The sequence below is a fragment of the Hyperolius riggenbachi genome, chromosome 11, assembly GCF_040937935.1.
Source record: "Hyperolius riggenbachi isolate aHypRig1 chromosome 11, aHypRig1.pri, whole genome shotgun sequence".
In the NCBI taxonomy this organism is placed as follows: Eukaryota; Metazoa; Chordata; class Amphibia; order Anura; family Hyperoliidae; genus Hyperolius; species Hyperolius riggenbachi.
Window position 1 is genome coordinate 9,539,319 of NC_090656.1, and position 23,260 is coordinate 9,562,578.

A 23,260-nucleotide genomic window follows, 5' to 3' on the forward strand; every position below is an offset into this window, starting at 1 on the left:
GTAAAGCTCTGCAGAAACGCAGGAAGCGGATCCTATGTTAAAAATACCACCCGCTCCCACTAGTGCAGAAACACGGATCGCACACTGATCCATGTGGCATGGAAATAAAACGTAATGAAGAGTCCAGTTTGACAGTTTCTTCCGGACTGGACAGGAAAATGTGTCCAATGCAAGCCTATGAGCACAGACACTGTCTGCTTTTACTAGGCTAGTCGCTGCATCTGCGTCATCCGTTTTCATCGCACCCATGCTGCCACCATAATGTAATACGCGTCCCGCCGTCCATCACCACCAATCGGTCCATTCTGAATAGCCTGGAGGCCGACAGAAGCATGGGGATTCTCCATTGGGCTGAAACAGACCAATGGGAATCTTCAGCAACAGAGAGAATTCTCATTGGTTCATGTTGGACCAATGAGAATTCTCCCTGTTACTAGCGAGACTTAGCCTGTTGCAGCCTATGGAGAGCCAGGCTTCTGCTGGCCCCCGGGCTGCTGAAGGGACCGAGCGCAGGGTGAGTGGCGCATTGTACGGGCCGAAGCTGCAGACATGGAACGGACGCGGGTGTATTTGTCGCGAAAAAGCGGATTTAGAATGGACAGAACCGTTCCATTTCCGTTCTGCATCTGCACAAGTGTGGACCGAGCCTAACAGTTCACAGAAATAAAATGCACTTATATGCCACTATTCGGGTAATGCAATTGTATACATAGTCAATCTGTGATAGTAGATGATTATCATCCGCATCACGGATAGAAAAAAAACAAAACAGGAAAATAACTGACAACTTGTGTTGGCCTCCGGCGTAGCACAACTGGAATGCCAGGGCTAAAGGAGATGGTTAAAGGATACCCGAAGTGACATGAGATAGACGTGTATGTACAGTCCCAAGCACACAAATAACTAGGCTGTGTTCCTTTTTTTCTTTCTCTGCCTGAAAGAGTTAAATATCAGGTATGTAAGTGGCTGACTCAGTTCTGACTCAGACAGGAAGTGACTACAGTGTGACCCTCACTGACAAATTTCCCTTTTTATCTCTCTCTTGCTCTCAGAAGCCATTTTCTATTAGGAAAGTGTTTTATAGTTGGCATTTCTTATCAGTGAGGGTCACACAGAGGCATATCTGGGCAAAATAGCGCCTATGGCAAACACTGAAATTGCGCCCCCCCCCAACACACACAGACGGTCAGAGCACCCTTCCCCAGTAAAACAGCATTCTTTCTCACAATCATGGTTGTCTGGGTAAGTTATAGATTATACTGTACACATTGGGGGTAGCAGAGATCAGCACATGCTGCAGCTAGTTTACTATCAGTACAGGCACAGAGTAACAGCTTATACTGTACATACTGGAGGTAGCAGAGATCAGCACACACTTCAGCTAGGTTACTATCAGTACAGGCACAGAGTAACAGCTTATACTGTACATACTGGAGGTAGCAGAGATCAGCACACACTGCAGCTAGTTTACTATTAGTACAGACACAGAATAACGGCTTATTCTGTACATACTGGAGGTAGCAGAGATCAGTACACACTGCAGCCAGCTTGCTATCAGTACAGTACAGGCACATGGAAGCCCATTATTATATTAACCACACTTTGCTACTGAAGGGGAGGATGGGGGTTTATTCGCCATGCTATATGGGGGTAAAGAAGGCGTGCAACACTTGATACAAGGGAGGAGGGAGGGGCCCCATAAAGGGGGAAAACATCTCTATATAAGTATATAAATATATAATTTGTGCATATACATTTACACACATACATACACACACCATACATTTATACTATGCATAGTCAGATACAGCACAAATACAGCACACACACACAAGCAGCAATTTACACACGGATCCATGCATCACAGCACACACAAACAAGCAGCAATTTACACACGGATCCATGCATCAGCGCACACACACATACAAGCAGCCATTCACACACGGATCCATGCATCACCACACACATACAAGCAGCCATTTCCACACACAGATCCGTACATCAGCACACACATACAAGCAGCCATTCGCACACAGATCCATACATCAGCACACACATACAAGCTGCCATTTCCACACACAGATCCGTACATCAGCACACACATACAAGCTGCCATTTCCACACACAGATCCGTACATCAGCACACACATACAAGCTGCCATTTCCACACACAGATCCGTGCATCAGCACACACATACAAGCTGCCATTTCCACACACAGATCCGTACATCAGCACACACATACAAGCTGCCATTTCCACACACAGATCCGTACATCAGCACACACATACAAGCAGCCATTCGCACACACAGATCCGTACATCAGCACACACATACAAGCAGCCATTTCCACACACAGATCCATACATCAGCACACACATACAAGCAGCCATTTCCACACACAGATCCGTACATCAGCACACACATACAAGCTGCCATTTCCACACACAGATCCGTACATCAGCACACACATACAAGCTGCCATTTCCACACACAGATCCGTACATCAGCACACACATACAAGCAGCCATTTCCACACACAGATCCGTACATCAGCACACACATACAAGCAGCCATTCACACACGGATCCATGCATCAGCACACACATACAAGCAGCCATTTCCACACACAGATCCGTACATCAACACACACATACAAGCAGCCATTCACACACGGATCCGTACATCAGCACACACATACAAGCAGCCATTTCCACACACAGATCCGTACATCAGCACACACATACAAGCTGCCATTTCCACACACAGATCTGTACATCAGCACACACATACAAGCAGCCATTTCCACACACGGATCCGTACATCAGCACACACATACAAGCAGCCATTTCCACACACAGATCCGTACATCAGCACACACATACAAGCAGCCATTTCCACACACAGATCCGTACATCAGCACACACATACAAGCAGCCATTTCCACACACAGATCCATACATCAGCACACACATACAAGCAGCCATTTCCACACACAGATCCGTACATCAGCACACACATACAAGCAGCCATTTCCACACACAGAACCGTACATCAGCACACACATACAAGCTGCCATTTCCACACACAGATCCATACATCAGCACACACATACAAGCAGCCATTTCCACACACAGATCCGTACATCAGCACACACATACAAGCTGCCATTTCCACACACAGATCCATACATCAGCACACACATACAAGCAGCCATTTCCACACACAGATCCGTACATCAGCACACACATACAAGCAGCCATTCACACACGGATCCGTACATCAGCACACACATACAAGCAGCCATTCACACACGGATCCGTACATCAGCACACACATACAAGCTGCCATTTCCACACACGGATCCGTACATCAGCACACACATACAAGCTGCCATTTCCACACACGGATCCGTACATCAGCACACACATACAAGCTGCCATTTCCACACACGGATCCGTACATCAGCACACACATACAAGCAGCCATTTCCACACACAGATCCATACATCAGCACACACATACAAGCTGCCATTTCCACACACAGATCCATACATCAGCACACACATACAAGCAGCCATTTCCACACACAGATCCATACATCAGCACACACATACAAGCAGCCATTTCCACACACAGATCCGTACATCAGCACACACATACAAGCAGCCATTCACACACGGATCCGTACATCAGCACACACATACAAGCAGCCATTCACACACAGATCCGTACATCAGCACACACATACAAGCAGCCATTTCCACACACAGATCCGTACATCAGCACACACATACAAGCTGCCATTTCCACACACAGATCTGTACATCAGCACACACATACAAGCAGCCATTTCCACACACAGATCCGTACATCAGCACACACATACAAGCAGCCATTTCCACACACAGATCTGTACATCAGCACACACATACAAGCAGCCATTTCCACACACAGATCCGTACATCAGCACACACATACAAGCAGCCATTTCCACACACAGATCCGTACATCAGCACACACATACAAGCAGCCATTCACACACGGATCCATGCATCAGCACACACATACAAGCAACCATTTCCACCAGGGCTGTGGAGTCGGTCCAAAAATCCACCGACTCCGACTCCTCAGTTTAGGATTCCTCCGACTCCTCGACTCCGACTCCTCTAATTTGCATATTACAATTTTGTTGATTAAAAGTATGTAACATGAAATTCGTCTCTTAACTGCCAACGCTTAGGAATTTTACAAGACAACTGAAGTGAGAAGGATATGTAGACTACTATATTTATTCCCTTTAGACTAAAACTAGTCCTTGGTAAGAGTACTTGTACATCAGCACACACATACAAGCAGCCATTCGCACACAGATCCATACATCAGCACACACATACAAGCTGCCATTTCCACACACAGATCCGTACATCAGCACACACATACAAGCTGCCATTTCCACACACAGATCCGTACATCAGCACACACATACAAGCTGCCATTTCCACACACAGATCCGTGCATCAGCACACACATACAAGCAGCCATTTCCACACACAGATCCGTACATCAGCACACACATACAAGCAGCCATTTCCACACACACAGATCCGTACATCAGCACACACATACAAGCAGCCATTCGCACACAGATCCTTACATCACCACACACATACAAGCAGCCATTCGCACACAGATCCTTACATCAGCACACACATACAAGCAGCCATTCGCACACAGATCCATACATCAGCACACACATACAAGCAGCCATTCGCACACACAGATCCATACATCAGCACACACATACAAGCAGCCATTTCCACACACAGATCCGTACATCAGCACACACATACAAGCAGCCATTTCCACACACAGATCCGTACATCAGCACACACATACAAGCAGCCATTCGCACACACAGATCCGTACATCAGCACACGCATACAAGCTATGTGGTATAACAGAGGCGCCAAGTAGAGTAAAATTAGTTAAAATTGTTAAAAAGGGGGAAGTGGGTGGACTCACCTCCCTTCTGAAAAAATGGCCAGACAACGGGCAGGTTACTTCAAGTTTAAAGTAACATTTATTATGAGCTCCAAAAGTGCAACGCGTTTCACGGGCAACAGTCCCGCTTCCTCAGGCAAACAATTTTTGGAGGGAGCTGGGGAAGGGAAACAAAAGAGAAAAGGGGAATGCCAGAGGAACGCTAGATCCAAGCACCCGAAGATGCACCAAAACTACAAAAATGTCATGAAAGACTTACAAACAGCGGTAAGGCTATGCATAAATCATAAATTGCATAATAACTTACATAATAAATTACAGCAGAATCCATAACACATAAATAAAATGCCTGTGCAATTGTAACAGGTACATGGGGGTGCATCATAAAAACAAACGGCAATAATATAGTCAGTGGGTATGAATGAAGGTGTTTTGCATATAGAATGGATTGAAGCATTATTCAAAATGCATATGTAAAGCGACAGTGCGATTGAAATGGTGTTATTCGAAATGTATATGTGAGGTAGCATGTAAAGTAGCATAGCGCTGCAGTTACACTCTAGGATTTTGTGTGCATAGAAGCCACTGATCTTAATGAGTTGCATATAATATGGACAAGTGCAAAGTAGTGTAGGATATACAAAACATAATGGTACTATGCATCAAAATAAATGAATATACTAAAACAATTATATATGTACATGTACATGTACATTGGCGATGTGATACACCGTTCTGACAAATTAGCTATCATTGGAGGAGGTGAGGAGATGTATAAAAATGTACTTATAAAAACATTAGACTTACCAAAGTCGGGTGAAGAGCCAGATATAGCGCCTCTGTGGGGTTGGGGATGCTCTGACTCTCATTTATATATCAATTGAGGGCAGGAGTGGAAGTCCTTATTGGTCTGTGGTCAGCCAGGTGTGGGCGGTGTAGGGGAGGATAAAGTGTGTGTTGTGTGCATGTTAAATAGGATGTGGGAGAAAGAATCTGCATAGGAATGAATGTGGTGAAATCAGAGGAATAATCCGTTCAAATACGGACATGGGGGGGGGGGGGGGGTGGTTATTGGTTACAGTATGTATTTATCTGGAACAACCCGGGGCACGAGGGAGCTGAAGAAAGCAGACAAGTTATAAATATATAACAAAGCGCATAAAATATAGCAACAAAGCATAAAAACAGCATATGATAAAAGGGGTTAAAAATTGGTTCGTATCAAACTGTGCATGAAGTGAGGTTAAAAATGCTTGTGTCAGCACTCACTCAGTCGATATATAGCTTGGAGGTGGAAGAAAACAATAAGATGTTTTCAATTTTTGTATAAATGCGAAACTATGTCAAATTGCATAAAATTGTATGAGCCACAAAATTCAATACCGAACCAATAGTTATTAGCCGCATATAAAAATTATAAACATAATGTATGCAACAAAAATAAAAGCAGGATCACAAAGATTGGGTGAGAATAAAAGAGAGGACCAAAGAAATAAATTTAAAAGTATAATTCAATACATTTTTTCTAATTGTTCATTTAAACCTTCTGGTGTCAGTGTTTTAAGAATTTGAATCCAGAACATTTCCTTATTCCTAAGAACCTCAAAAGCATTCTGCGGTGGAATGGACTCGATTAGTGTGAACTTGAGTGTTTGCGGGTTACAATTGTGAATGGAACTGAAATGGCGGGAGACGCTGTGAAGTTGATAGTTTTTTAATATATTTCGTTTGTGTTGTCCTATTCTGCTTCGGACAAGCTGGGTGGTTCGTCCCACGTATTGAATGTTGCAAGAACAGGAGATTACATAGATAACGTTCCTGGAGGAGCAGGTGATGTGGTGTTTAATGTCATATTGGGTTTTGGTGGTATTTGATGAGAAGGAATTGGTATTATTAATAAAACAGGCAGTGCATCTGGAGTTTTCACAGGGGAAGGAACCTGGGTTTGAGTTAGGAGTGGTCGTCATGTCACTGGGGATATGGTGGCGGAGCTTGCTGGGTGCTAGGAGGCTTTTTAGGTTAGGAGCCCTTCTAAATGTAAGCAGAGGGGTTTTTGGTATGGTTGGTTTAAGGTGGGGATCCTGTGCCAGAATCTCCCATCTGTTTTGTAATATGGATCTAATCTGTTTGTGGTGTTGGCTGAATCCAGTGATGAATCTGGGAAACACGTTGGGAAGGGTTGAGGAAACGGTCATGCGGGTATTAGTGGCCGTGGCCTTCTATTTCGCATCTTTAATCAGTTTTTTTGGGTAACCCCTTTCGATGAACTTTTTAGTAAGAATGTCGGATTGGGAATGGTAGTCTGCGAGGTCAGTGCAATTACGGAAAATTCTGCGGTACTGGCTGTAGGGTGTATTAGTGGTCCATGGGCGGTGATGGTGGCTGTCAAAATGGATATAGTTATTGGAATCTACTTTTTTGAAATGTCTTGGTTTTGATGTTGTTAGTGTCAATGAATAGAACCAGATCCAGAAAGTCAATGGTGTTTGGGTGGTGTTGATGAGTGAATGTTAGACCAGCTGGATTATCATTTAAAAAAGTGAGAAATGAGGGACTGGTCGCCCTTCCAAATAAAAATCAGATCGTCAATGTATCTTTTGTATAAAACAATATTGTTGGTGAATGGATGTATCTGAGATAATTTGAGATGTTCCAATAGACCCATGGACAGATTGGCGTATGAAGGTGCAAACGAGCTGCCCATGGCAGTGCCCGAAATTTGGTGGTAATGGTTGTCGGCAAAAGAAAAAACATTATGTTGTAAAATGAATTCTGCACACTGGGTAATGAAAAGTTGTTGAGACGAGGGCATGAGTGGATTGGAGGAAAGGAAATGTGTTAGTGATCTGAGGCCGAATGCATGTGGGATATTGGTATATAGAGAAGAGACATTGCATGTTAAACAGCTGTATTCTGTACTCCAGGCGGTAGTATTCAAAATTTGGATGAGGTGTTGGGAATCTTTTAAATATGATGGTAAATTTTGTACGTGGGGTTGCAAGTGGTAGTCTATGAATTTGGATAGGTTGCTAGTGATAGATTCTATACCTGAAATGATGGGCCTGCCGGGTGGATTGGTGAGAGTCTTATGGATTTTTGGAAGATAATAAAAAAAGGGTGTTTTGGGATGGTGATTGATGATAAAATTCCTTTCATTTTTGGAGATGATGCCGTTTAGAAATGCTTGATTAATGAATGATTTGAGATTGCCATTGTGGATTGGAGTGGGATCAGTGTCCAGTCTATTGTAATGTAGTGGGTTGTCGAGGAGTCTGTGTGCCTCCCGTAGGTAATCTGTTTTGTTAAGTATGACTATACCCCCACCTTTGTCGGCGGGCTTGATGGTGATGTCTGGGTTATTTTTGAGGATATTAAGGGCTCTTTTCTCAGAGGGGGTGAGATTGGATCGGGAGGGTGGTGTGTCAAGGTCAAGCTGTTGCAGGTCATTGAGCACTAGTGTATAAAAAGTTTTGATGAAATTACCTTTGGAGGAAGTGGGATAAAAGCGTGAGCGTCCTTTCAGATGTGTATTGATGTATTTTTCAGTTTGAATTTCATTAGTATTGGCTGTGTAGGTTGGGTTGTTCCAGATAAATACATACTGTAACCAATAAACACCCCCCCCCCCCCCCCCCCCCCATGTCCGTATTTGAACGGATTATTCCTCTGATTTCACCACATTCATTCCTATGCAGATTCTTTCTCCCACATCCTATTTAACATGCACACAACACACACTTTATCCTCCCCTACACCGCCCACACCTGGCTGACCACAGACCAATAAGGACTTCCACTCCTGCCCTCAATTGATATATAAATGAGAGTCAGAGCATCCCCAACCCCACAGAGGCGCTATATCTGGCTCTTGACCCGACTTTGGTAAGTCTAATGTTTTTATAAGTACATTTTTATACATCTCCTCACCTCCTCCAATGATAGCTAATTTGTCAGAACGGTTTATCACATTGCTAATGTACATATATGATTGTTTTAGTATATTCATTTATTTTGATGCATAGTACCATTATGTTTTGTATATTCTATACTACATTGCACTTGTCCATATTATATGCAACTCATTAAGATCAGTGGCTTCTATGCACACAAAATCCTAGAGTCTAACTGCAGCGCTATGCTACTTTACATGCGACCTCACATATGCATTTCCAATCACACCGTCGCTTTACATATGCATTTTGAATAATGCTTCAATCCATTCTATATGCAAAACACCTTCATTCATACCCACTGACTATATTATTGCCGTTTGTTTTTATGATGCACCCCCATGTACCTGTTACAATTGCACAGGCATTTTATTTAAGTGTTATGGATTCTGCTGTAATTTATTATGTAAGTTATTATGCAATTTATGATTTATGCATAGCCTTACCGCTGTTTGTAAGTCTTTCATGACATTTTTGTAGTTTTGGTGCATCTTCGGGTGCTTGGATCTAGCGTTCCTCTGGCATTCCCCTTTTCTCTTTTGTTTCCCTTCCCCAGCTCCCTCCAAAAATTGTTTGCCTGAGGAAGCGGGACTGTTGCCCGTGAAACGCGTTGCACTTTTGGAGCTCATAATAAATGTTACTTTAAACTTGAAGTAACCTGCCCGTTGTCTGGCCATTTTTTCAGAAGGGAGGAGAGTCCACCCACTTCCCTCTTTTTAACAATTTTAACTAATTTTACTCTACTTGGCGCCTCTGTTGTTATACCACATAACTGTTTAGTCCACCCTTGGTGGAGGGGTGTATCCCCATTTCCTTCTATCTACAGAGAGCGACTTCTTAACCCTGAGCGGGGTCAGGTTACAATTCTCCCCGCCTGCTTATCCAGTGGTTGCCTTGGAGGCGACCCGTCCTTGTGAGTATAACCATTGTGTGTGTTTGCATCAGACATCACCTCATTAACATACTACACCATATTGGGCTCTCGGTTCTCCCCCTTTTTTTCACACACATACAAGCAGCCATTCGCACACACAGATCCGTACATCAGCACACACATACAAGCAGCCATTTCCACACACAGATCCGTACATCAGCACACACATACAAGCAGCCATTTCCACACACAGATCCGTACATCAGCACACACATACAAGCAGCCATTTCCACACACAGATCCGTACATCAGCACACACATACAAGCAGCCATTTCCACACACAGATCTGTACATCAGCACACACATACAAGCTGCCATTTCCACACACAGATCCATGCATCAGCACACACATACAAGCTGCCATTTCCACACACAGATCCGTACATCAGCACACACATACAAGCTGCCATTTCCACACACAGATCCGTACATCAGCACACACATACAAGCTGCCATTTCCACACACAGATCCATGCAGCAGCACACACATACAAGCAGCCATTTCCACACACAGATCCGTACATCAGCACACACATACAAGCTGCCATTTCCACACACAGATCCATACATCAGCACACACATACAAGCAGCCATTTCCACACACAGATCCGTACATCAGCACACACATACAAGCAGCCATTTCCACACACAGATCCATACATCAGCACACACATACAAGCAGCCATTTCCACACACAGATCCGTACATCAGCACACACATACAAGCAGCCATTTCCACACACAGATCCGTACATCAGCACACACATACAAGCAGCCATTTCCACACACAGATCCATACATCAGCACACACATACAAGCTGCCATTTCCACACACAGATCCATACATCAGCACACACATACAAGCAGCCATTTCCACACACAGATCCGTACATCAGCACACACATACAAGCTGCCATTTCCACACACAGATCCATACATCAGCACACACATACAAGCAGCCATTTCCACACACAGATCCGTACATCAGCACACACATACAAGCAGCCATTTCCACACACAGATCCGTACATCAGCACACACATACAAGCAGCCATTTCCACACACAGATCCATACATCAGCACACACATACAAGCTGCCATTTCCACACACAGATCCGTACATCAGCACACACATACAAGCAGCCATTTCCACACACAGATCCATACATCAGCACACACATACAAGCTGCCATTTCCACACACGGATCCGTACATCAGCACACACATACAAGCAGCCATTTCCACACACAGATCCGTACATCAGCACACACATACAAGCAGCCATTCACACACACAGATCCGTACATCAGCACACACATACAAGCAGCCATTTCCACACACAGATCCATACATCAGCACACACATACAAGCAGCCATTTCCACACACAGATCCATACATCAGCACACACATACAAGCAGCCATTTCCACACACAGATCCATACATCAGCACACACATACAAGCTGCCATTTCCACACACAGATCCGTACATCAGCACACACATACAAGCAGCCATTTCCACACACAGATCCGTACATCAGCACACATTTACCAGCAGCCATTCACACACACAGATCCGTACATCAGCACACACATACAAGCTGCCATTTCCACACACAGATCCGTACATCAGCACACACATACAAGCTGCCATTTCCACACACAGATCCATACATCAGCACACACATACAAGCAGCCATTTCCACACAGATCCATACATCAGCACACACATACAAGCAGCCATTCACACACAGATCCATACATCAGCACACACATACAAGCAGCCATTTCCACACACAGATCCATACATCAGCACACACATACAAGCAGCCATTCACACACACAGATCCATACATCAGCACACACATACAAGCAGCCATTTCCACACACAGATCCGTACATCAGCACACACATACAAGCAGCCATTTCCACACACCGATCCGTACATCAGCACACACATACAAGCAGCCATTTCCACACACAGATCCGTACATCAGCACACACATACAAGCAGCCATTTCCACACACAGATCCGTACATCAGCACACACATACAAGCAGCCATTTCCACACACAGATCCGTACATCAGCACACACATACAAGCAGCCATTTCCACACACAGATCCATACATCAGCACACACATACAAGCTGCCATTTCCACACACAGATCCATACATCAGCACACACATACAAGCAGCCATTTCCACACACAGATCCGTACATCAGCACACACATACAAGCTGCCATTTCCACACACAGATCCATACATCAGCACACACATACAAGCAGCCATTTCCACACACAGATCCGTACATCAGCACACACATACAAGCAGCCATTTCCACACACAGATCCGTACATCAGCACACACATACAAGCAGCCATTTCCACACACAGATCCATACATCAGCACACACATACAAGCTGCCATTTCCACACACAGATCCGTACATCAGCACACACATACAAGCAGCCATTTCCACACACAGATCCATACATCAGCACACACATACAAGCTGCCATTTCCACACACGGATCCGTACATCAGCACACACATACAAGCAGCCATTTCCACACACAGATCCGTACATCAGCACACACATACAAGCAGCCATTCACACACACAGATCCGTACATCAGCACACACATACAAGCAGCCATTTCCACACACAGATCCATACATCAGCACACACATACAAGCAGCCATTTCCACACACAGATCCATACATCAGCACACACATACAAGCAGCCATTTCCACACACAGATCCATACATCAGCACACACATACAAGCTGCCATTTCCACACACAGATCCGTACATCAGCACACACATACAAGCAGCCATTTCCACACACAGATCCGTACATCAGCACACATTTACCAGCAGCCATTCACACACACAGATCCGTACATCAGCACACACATACAAGCTGCCATTTCCACACACAGATCCGTACATCAGCACACACATACAAGCTGCCATTTCCACACACAGATCCATACATCAGCACACACATACAAGCAGCCATTTCCACACAGATCCATACATCAGCACACACATACAAGCAGCCATTCACACACAGATCCATACATCAGCACACACATACAAGCAGCCATTTCCACACACAGATCCATACATCAGCACACACATACAAGCAGCCATTCACACACACAGATCCATACATCAGCACACACATACAAGCAGCCATTTCCACACACAGATCCGTACATCAGCACACACATACAAGCAGCCATTTCCACACACCGATCCGTACATCAGCACACACATACAAGCAGCCATTCGCACACAGATCCGTACATCAGCACACACATACAAGCTGCCATTTCCACACACAGATCCGTACATCAGCACACACATACAAGCAGCCATTTCCACACACAGATCCGTACATCAGCACACACATACAAGCTGCCATTTCCACACACAGATCCGTACATCAGCAAACACATACAAGCAGCCATTCGCACACAGATCCGTACATCAGCACACACATACAAGCAGCCATTTCCACACACAGATCCGTACATCAGCACACACATACAAGCAGCCATTTCCACACACAGATCCGTACATCAGCACACACATACAAGCAGCCATTCGCACACACAGATCCGTACATCAGCACACACATACAAGCAGCCATTTCCACACACAGATCCGTACATCAGCACACACATACAAGCAGCCATTTCCACACACAGATCCGTACATCAGCACACACATACAAGCAGCCATTTCCACACACAGATCCGTACATCAGCACACACATACAAGCAGCCATTTCCACACACAGATCCGTACATCAGCACACACATACAAGCAGCCATTCGCACACAGATCCGTACATCAGCACACACATACAAGCAGCCATTTCCACACACAGATCCATACATCAGCACACACATACAAGCAGCCATTTCCACACACAGATCCGTACATCAGCACACACATACAAGCAGCCATTTCCACACACAGATCCGTACATCAGCACACACATACAAGCAGCCATTTCCACACACAGATCCGTACATCAGCACACACATACAAGCAGCCATTCGCACACAGATCCGTACATCAGCACACACATACAAGCAGCCATTTCCACACACAGATCCATACATCAGCACACACATACAAGCAGCCATTTCCACACACAGATCCGTACATCAGCACACACATACAAGCTGCCATTTCCACACACAGATCCGTACATCAGCACACACATACAAGCTGCCATTTCCACACACAGATCCGTACATCAGCACACACATACAAGCAGCCATTTCCACACACAGATCCGTACATCAGCACACACATACAAGCAGCCATTTCCACACACAGATCCGTACATCAGCACACACATACAAGCAGCCATTTCCACACACTATGCATACATAAAATAAGCACCTCCATCTCACATCACTCTGTAACGCTGTCTCCCGTGCATGTGCGTCTGTTTCTCTCTCTCTCTCCTCTTCTCCCGGCGTCCTCATTTTCCCGAGGGAGGGGGGAGCTGGACAGGCTCACATTCCTCCAGTTCCTCTGTCTGTGTTATCAGCTCAGCAGTGCGCAGAGCTGAAGCTGTACATTTCTGGGCAGAAGGGAAATGTAAATCAGGCTCCAGCCTAGGCCTGAACGATTTTAGGAAAAAATTGAATTGAGCGATTTCTGTCTGAAATTGCGATTTTTATTCGATTCACGATTTCCTTCAAATCAAGATTAGTTCCCCTCTCTGTGCCTGTTTACTCCCCCTCTGTCTCTCTGTCTCTCTTTATGCCCCCTTTGCCTCTTCATGCCTTCTCTGAGTCTCTCTCTTGCCCCCTTTGTGTCTCTGTGCCCGCTCTGTGTCTCTCTCTGTGCCTCCTCTGTCCCCCAAGCTGCATCAGTTCTGGACATAGTTTCCAGCACGAGTCCAGCGATGCCCGTCTATCCAATTCGCCTCCTGTTTTGCCAAGCACAAGAGCTGGCAGAGGGTGACAGAGGACGCAAGGTATGTCTAACGCTGCAGGCCACACGCATTGGGACTTTGGGAAAGTTTGAAGGCACTTCTTCAAACTTCCCCATGTGGAAATGACGTGATCGCGATATTCGCCACTTTGACGATTCTGAAATTGTGACCTTGGTGATCACGATTTCGATTTAAATTCGATTTATCTCTCAGGCCTAGTCCAGCCTGATCTAACGGTATATTTAATTTTACTCGTAGCAGCTTGTTACAACTTCCCCCCCTCCCCTGGTAAAAGTGGTGCATCCCCTGCACCCAACGCACACTAATGATGCGTCTGACAGGAAGTCAGCGGGCCAGCGGGGACAGCAGCAGCGCTGATCAGGGCAGCAATAAGGAGACAGCGGGCAGCACAGAACGGGCAGGCATGGCGCCCATGGGTGCTATGGCGCCCATGGGTGCTATGGCGCCCATGGCACTAGCCATGCCTGCACCCCTCTAAATACGCCACTGGGGTCACACTGTAGTCACTTCCTGTCTGAGTCAGGACTGAGTCAGCCACTTGCATACCTGATATTTAACTCTTTCAGGGAGAGAAAGAGAAAAAGGAACACAGCACAGTTATTTGTGTGCTAGGCACTGTACATACACATGTCTATCTCATCATGTCACATGTCACTTCCGGGTATCCTTTTAAAGAGAACCAGAGATTAAGTACCCTCATGTATTTTACCTTATAAATCAGTGGGAACATGACAGTAAACACCTAATCTGCTCTCTGTTTCATTGTTCTCTTTTTAATCTGATTTATCGCCTCTGATAAGAATCCCCGACTGAGCACTCAGGCTGCTCAGTCTAGCTTTGCTACGGAAAGATTATAGCTGAGTCTGTCTTCTGTGGTCTTTTCAAGCCCAAGCCTTCCCCCTTGTGGCTCTGCTATAATGACTCAGCTATAATTATTCCCTGCAAAGCCAGACCGAATGCTCAGTCCGGGATTCTTATCACAGCTGATAACAGACACTTTTAGCAGTGAGGATGAAACAGAGAGCATGGTAAGTGTTTTCTCTAATGTTCTTACTGATATACATGGTAAAATACACAAGGGTGCTTCGTCTCTGGTTCCCTTTAAGGCCTTCATGCCCACCTCCCTGAAATCATTTTCAGAACAGCGGAGCCAACAAACAGATCACGCCATCGTCACTAAAAAGGCACCTCGGGTAGTGAATGCCACCCATAACATGCTGAGCTCCAGTAAGCATAACAAAAAGGAAAACCAACATTAAACCAGTAATACAACAATAAAAAAATCAGCAATAGTATGCCTGCTTTTTCCCATTTTCTTCAGTCTGAAGGTGAAAGCAAAAGGACTGAAGTATAGTGGAAATGGGGCTAAATTCTAACCCTACCATTTGTGTGCATCAGCAGAAATGGAGTCATAAGTTTGGTGATCCTGCGTCCTCTGCAGCCTTAAAGAGGAACTTCAGCCTAAACAAACATACTGTCATTAACCACTTCAGTGCCAGGGGGGGGGGGGTTGCCTGATCGGTGCTGCGTGGGCTCTCCAGCCCGCAGCACCGATCAGCTGGCAGCCAGGGCGATCAGGCTTCCCCCCCCTTTTTTCCCCACTAGAGGGATGTCCTGCTGGGGGGGGTCTGATCGCCGCCGGCTGCCTGCGCTTTCGGGGGGCTCTTCAAAGCCCCCCTCCGCAGCGCTTCCTGGCCCCCTTCCCTCTCCCTCCCTCTCTCTCCCTTTGTGAGGCGGCGCAGGACGGAGTTCCGTCCTGCGCCGGATAGGATAGGCTTCAGCCTATCAGGTGCCGGCAGTCCCCGGCCAATCAGAGGCTGGGGATCGCCGATCTCCTCTACGGCGCTGCTGCTCATACGAGCGGCCGTTTCCATGCAATCCACTTCAGGATTCAGGGGCGTAGTTAAGCGTACGCCGAATCCTGAAGTGGTTAAGTTACATTAGTTATGTTAATTAAAATAGATAGGTAATATAATCTCTTACCCACCCTGTTTTAAAAGAACAGGCAAATGTTTGATTTCATGAGGGCAGCCATCTTTTTGGTTGAAAGGAGGTGACAGGGAGCATGAGACAGTTCCAACTGTCCTGTGTGCTGATCACCCCTCCCAGTTGTTAGGCAACGTGAATAACAACATAAGAAATCCCATCATGCTCTGCTCAGCTTTTTTGATGGGTGGAGCTTAGCTAAAAATGCAGCAAAAATGATGCTTTGGTAAGAAAAACAAAGTTCTGATGCAGTGAAACTTAAAGAAACACAAAGCCTTTTCAGTTCTGCTGAGTAGATTTTTAGTCCGGAGGTTCACTTTAAGGTGGCCATACACTTTATAGATGTGCAGCAGATTCGACCATCAGATTTCTGTCAGATGCCTGTCGAGCTGAATCTGACAGGAATCTATCTGATGTGTGCCACACACTAGGAACAGATTTCCAATAGATTTTAGAATTACATCTATTGGAAACCTATATAAATGCATTATTGGACCATTAGATCCAATGCAACTCTATGGGCCATGGATCTGCTACCAGCAGCAGATCGACCTAGATCTTCCATCCTTTCAGATATATCAAATCCATCAAAATCGATCGAAATTGGTCACAAATCGATCGATTGTCTGATTCGATAGAATCTATTTCCAATCAATCTATTGATTTGATAGAACCGATAGAACCGAATGATCAATCGATGGCTGAAATCAACCAATGTATGGCCCCCTTTAGCTTTCTGCTCTGCAGTTGAACCTGATGCATTTCAAAATGTTATAAATGCAATTTTGCTCACCACAGTTATAAAGATCCTACCTTTTCTGTCAGCTCAAGCCAATCCGGCCATTCTCTTCTTACATCGATAAGGTGACTTCTGTCCTCCGAATTGCTATTCATGTTTTCTTATTCCCGTTATTCTGAGTAAACTGTCGTACCACTGTTAAAGAGGAACTTCAGCCTAAACAAACATACTGTCATTAAGTTACATTAGTTATGTTAATTAAAATAGATGGGTAATATAATCTTACGCACCCTGTTTTAAAAGAACAGGCAAATGTTTGATTTCACGAGGGCAGCCATCTTTTTGGTTGAAAGGAGGTGACAGGGAGCATGAGACACAGTTCCAACTGCCCTGTGTGCTGATCACCCCTCCCAGTTGCTAGGCAATCTGAATAACAACATAGGAAATCCCATCATGCTTTTCACAGCATCAGGGAAAAAAAGCCCGGGCAGTTTTCTTTGATGGGTGGAGCTTAGCTAAAAATGCAGCTAAAATTGATGCTTTGGTAAGAAAAACAAAGTTCTGATGCTGTGAAACTGTTAAAGAAACACTGAGCCTTTTCAGTTCTGCTGAGTAGATTTTTAGTCCGGAGGTTCACTTTAAGATGATCTACATCACGTTTTTGCCCATTCTACAGTTTGATGCAAACATTAGCTGTAGCTCCTGCAACAATTAGATAACTGCATGAATAAGCTTGGTACTAGTGTTTCAAAAAAGGTACTCTGCACTTGTTTGTAATCAATAAAGAGCTGTGTATGTGTCTTGGTTCTTGGACTTCCTGGTTGTACAGTGGTGTGAAAAACTATTTGCCCCTTCCTGATTTCTTATTCTTTTGCATGTTTGTCACACTTAAATGTTTCTGCTCATCAAAAACAGTTAACTATTAGTCAAAGATAACATAATTGAACACAAAATGCAGTTTTAAATGATGGTTTTTATTATTTAGTGAGAAAAAAAAACTCCAAATCTACATGGCCCTGTGTGAAAAAGTGATTGCCCCCCTTGTTAAAAAATAACTTAACTGTGGTTTATCACACCTGAGTTCAGTTTCTGTAGTCACCCCCAGGCCTGATTACTGCCACACCTGTTTCAATCAAGAAATCACTTAAATAGGAGCTATCTGACACAGAGAAGTAGACCAAAAGCACTTCAAAAGCTAGACATCATGCCAAGATCCAATCGGGAACAAATGAGAACTAAAGTACTGTAATTGAGATTCTATCAGTCTGGTAAAGGTTATAAAGCCATTTCTAAAGCTTTGGGACTCCAGCAAACCACAGTGAGAGCCATTATCCACAAATGGCAAAAACATGGAACAGTGATGAACCTTCCCAGGAGTGGCCGGCCGACCAAAATTACCCCAAGAGAGCAGAGAAAACTCATCCGAGAGGCCACAAAAGACCCCAGGACAACATCTAAAGAACTGCAGGCCTCACTTGCCTCAATTAAGGTCAGTGTTCACAACTCCACCATAAGAAAGAGACTCGGCAAAAACGGCCTGCATGGCAGATATCCAAGGCGCAAACCACTTTTAAGCAAAAAGAACATTAAGGCTCGTCTAAATTTTGCTAAAAAACATTGTGACGCCGTCGATATGACATATCGAATGCGTCATGGAGTTACCAACGCTAGTTCTTCGCAAACCACCCAAACTGACAGTTTTGGTTTAAATACACTTTTTTTTTCCCTTCACCAAAGGGCTGGAGAAATCTTTTCATGGGCAGTTAATTAGCCTCCTGTTGAAAAGATTCTCTGCCAGCACAGGGGACCCCCTGAGGTGTTTATGACCTCATCCATCAGGTGAAGGGTAGATATCAGTTGACAGAAGCTCATAAATTGTAGCTTTCTCCAGCCTGATCGGCACCGACCCACCAGGAGTCCGACACCTAGCTGCCTTGTGGCCTGAGTTGAAAGGAGACAGGAATGATCCTTATCACGCCATCTGGGCACCCAAAGATTCAACCAAACTGTAGAAACTGTATTTAATAAATAGGCACAATTTGGTAATATTTCTGGTGTTCCCAAGATCGCAGTTCCCTCAAATTCACGGAGTTTATTAGATTCCACATGACACTGGTCCTGAGAGATTTTCAGCCCTCTGGATCTTTCGGAACCAGTGCCAGTAAGGTGAAAGGGGGGGACGGTGCTATTAGCGATCCAGACTCCTCGTGTTTGGTATTAGCAGATTCACACACTTACGCTGATTGTGAATATTCATTCGGGTTCTTGATATTACCTACGGGCATGCCGAGAGCGGGCAAAATATGAATTGGCCCAAAACCTCTCCCTGCCTAAGGGGGCATTGCCTTATTCAAATTGCAAGGCTGGACTTGTATGTGTCATAACTCCTCCCACCTACAGTGAGGAACAAAACTGACATGATCCAAAACTCCAGGGTCCTTTACCTTCAATCTGATGCCTAGTAACATCTTGGCAGCCCGCAGGGACACGGGCCAACCTCCATCTTTGAACTTTCTAACAAAGGCCTGTTGGCCGCATGGCAACCGCCATTTTGGGACTTTCGCCAAAGACTTGCGATTGCCGCATGGACTACCAATAACGGTATTTGAACTGTATATAATCAGACATCCTGTTCCTTTTCTTGCCTTCTCTCTGTCAATCAATCTGTTCTAAAATAAGCTGTGTGTATGTAGTTTAGAAATAAACTAACGATTTTATCGTTCAGTCGTGTGCCTTTTCTGGTCATCTGATTGCTGCTATAACGAATCTGCCCTCTGAAGAGTCAGTCATACTACCGCATTGTTTTATGATTTGCTTATGATTGTTGATTTGCTAGCTAGGTTGTAAATAACCGTTTCTTCCTTCTAGGATTAGCTAGTACCAGATTTCCTGTGCGAAATCGATAACTTTCGTTTCTCGATTATAAATACAATTCGAGATTGCATCATATAGGGACCCAGTAACCTTTCTTTAACGTCACATTGCTCACAGTCTTTAAGCCGTCGGAAGTGACTATTCCCCGAACGGTGACTTGAGCGTGTTGAACGTGATTGGGCTGGCTACCGTATTATGATAGCGGGAGTCTCTTTCCTCCCTGAACTTGAGAGAGTGGTGGCAGCTTACTTTATTTACCCGATTTCCAGCGCGAAATCGATATTTTTAGTTTACCGATTGTATATACAATCAAAATTGTACATGTATGGGCACCTCCAACCAATCTTAACCGTTTACTACGCACACAGTGAATTTGCCTCCAGCAGTCTCTAGTGCATGAGACCTGCATGGCAACAGTGGCCTAGTAATACGGGATTGGTGGATGTTTGTCCCATTACATATTGTCGGCAGCTGCGCGACCAATCTTTATTGTCAGTCTGTTCACCGTACTTCCTGCGTATGCTAACGGGAGCAGATTAGACGGGTTTGGCACGCTCTGTCGCCCTTTTCTTTCTTCCCTCTGACGATCCAGCAACCGGTCTCGTTGTCCGTCTGCGCCCGTACTTCCTGCGTACGCTAACGGGAGCAGATCTCGACGGGATCGCGGGGCTGGATTGTCACAAACATCTCAATGATTGCCAAGATTTTTGGGAAAATACCTTGTGGACCGACGAAACAAAAGTTGAACTTTTTGGAAGGTGCGTGTCCCATTACATCTGGCCTAGAAGTAACACAGCATTTCAGCAAAAGAACATCATACCAACAGTAAAATATGGTGGTGGTAGTGTGATGGTCTGGGGTTGTTTTGCTGCTTCAGGACCTGGAAGGCTTGCTGTGATAGATGGAACCATGAATTCTACTGTCTACCAAAAAATCCTGGAGGAGAATGTCCGGCCATCTGTTCGTCAACTCAAGCTGAAGCGATCTTGGGTGCTGCAGCAGGACAATAACCCAAAACATACCAGCAAATCCACCCCTGAATGGCGGAAGAAAAACAAAATGAAGACTTTGGAGTGGCCTAGTCAAAGTCCTGACCTGAATCCTATTGAGATGTTGTGGCATGACCTTAAAAAGGCGGTTCATGCTAGAAAACCCTCAAATAAAGCTGAATTACAACAATTCTGCAAAGATGAGTGGGCCAAAATTCCTCCAGAGCGCTGTAAAAGACTCGTTGCAAGTTATCGCAAACGCTTGATTGCAGTTATTGCTGCTAAGGGTGGCCCAACCAGTTATTAGGTTCAGGGGGCAATATCTTTTTCACACAGGGCCATGTAGGTTTTGAGGTTTTTTTTCTCACTAAATAATAAAAACCATCATTTAAAACTGCATTTTCTGTTCAATTATGTTATCTTTGACTAATAGTTAACGGTTTTTGATGAGCAGAAACATTTAAGTGTGACAAACATGCAAAAGAATAAGAAATCAGGAAGGGGGCAAATAGTTTTTCACACCACTGTAAGTGTTGCCTAAGGCCTGGTTCACACAGCTAGAGATCTGAAAAGCTCTTGCTAATGCAATGCTTTGGGTTATTTTAAAAAAAATGGCATCCCTCTAGTGCAGGGGTCGGCAACCCGCGGCTCTTTTTCACCGTCGCCGCGGCTCATAGGCGGCTCCGGTGTCAGTGGCTGCGGCGCGCGTGTGAGGTGTGCTGTCGCTGGCCGGCAGCCTATCAGAGAGGCCCCCGGACCGGTGCAGTGCAGGGCTTCGGGCGGCCATTTTCCCGTAGCCCTGCAGTGTAATGCAGGCAGGACGTGACGTCGGGAAGGAAGAGGATCGTGGGAGTTGCGCGCCACAACGTCTGGGCCGGAGGTCGGGACAGGAGGAGATCGTGACAGGAAGTCTTCTGACTAGGTGAGTAAATGGGTTTTTCTTTTCAGATCTGCTGAAGGATTGTGCATACTGGGGTCAGATGTGCTGAAGGATTGTGCATATGGGGGTCAGATCTGCTGAAGGATTGTGCATATGAGGGTCAGATCTGCTGAAGGATTGTGCATATGGGGGTCATATATGCTAACGATTTGTGCATGTGGGGTCATATCTGCTTAAGGATTGTGCATATGGGGGTCATATCTGCTGAAGGATTGTGCATATGGGGGGTCATATCTGCTAACGATTTGTGCATATGGGGGGTCATATCTGCTAACGATTTGTGCATATGGGGGTCATATCTGCTAACTATTTGTTTTATAATGGTTTTGCGGCTCCCAGTTTTTTTCTCTTTTCGGAAACTGGTCCAAGTGGCTCTTTATGTCTTAAAGGTTGCAGACCCCTGCTCTAGTGAGAACACACGCATTACATTAGCAAGAGCTTTAAAATCACAAGGCGCTTAGAAAATGCTCTAGCAGTGTGAATCAGCCCTTAAAGAGAACTTGTAACACAAAGTGCCCTGGGGGGGGGGTACTTACCTGGGGGGGAAGCCTCTGGATCCAAACAAGGCTTCCCCCGTCCTCCTCCGTCCCACGGTGGCAGTGCTAGATGTCCCCAAATGTCGTGCATGTAAATATTTACCTTCCTGACTCCAGCGCAAGCGCAGTAGCAGCTCTCGGCTTGGGCTAAGGCGGAAATAGCCGGTCCCAATCAGGTTCAATCTACTGCGCAGACGCAAGTCGCCTGCCCAGAAGAGCGGACCCGATTGGGATTGATTATTTCCACCTTAGACCATCGGAGGTGCTACAACGCCTGCGCTGGAGCTAGGTAAGGTAAATATGCCGCAACACGACAAAT

General features: G+C 45.1%; 1 protein-coding gene across 7 annotated transcripts in view; it reads left to right on the forward strand.

Moving 5' to 3' along the window:
- Positions 1 to 23,260, forward strand: part of RFWD3 (ring finger and WD repeat domain 3) — a 117,902-nt gene that overhangs the window by 20,344 nt on the left and 74,298 nt on the right. The window lies entirely within an intron of this gene.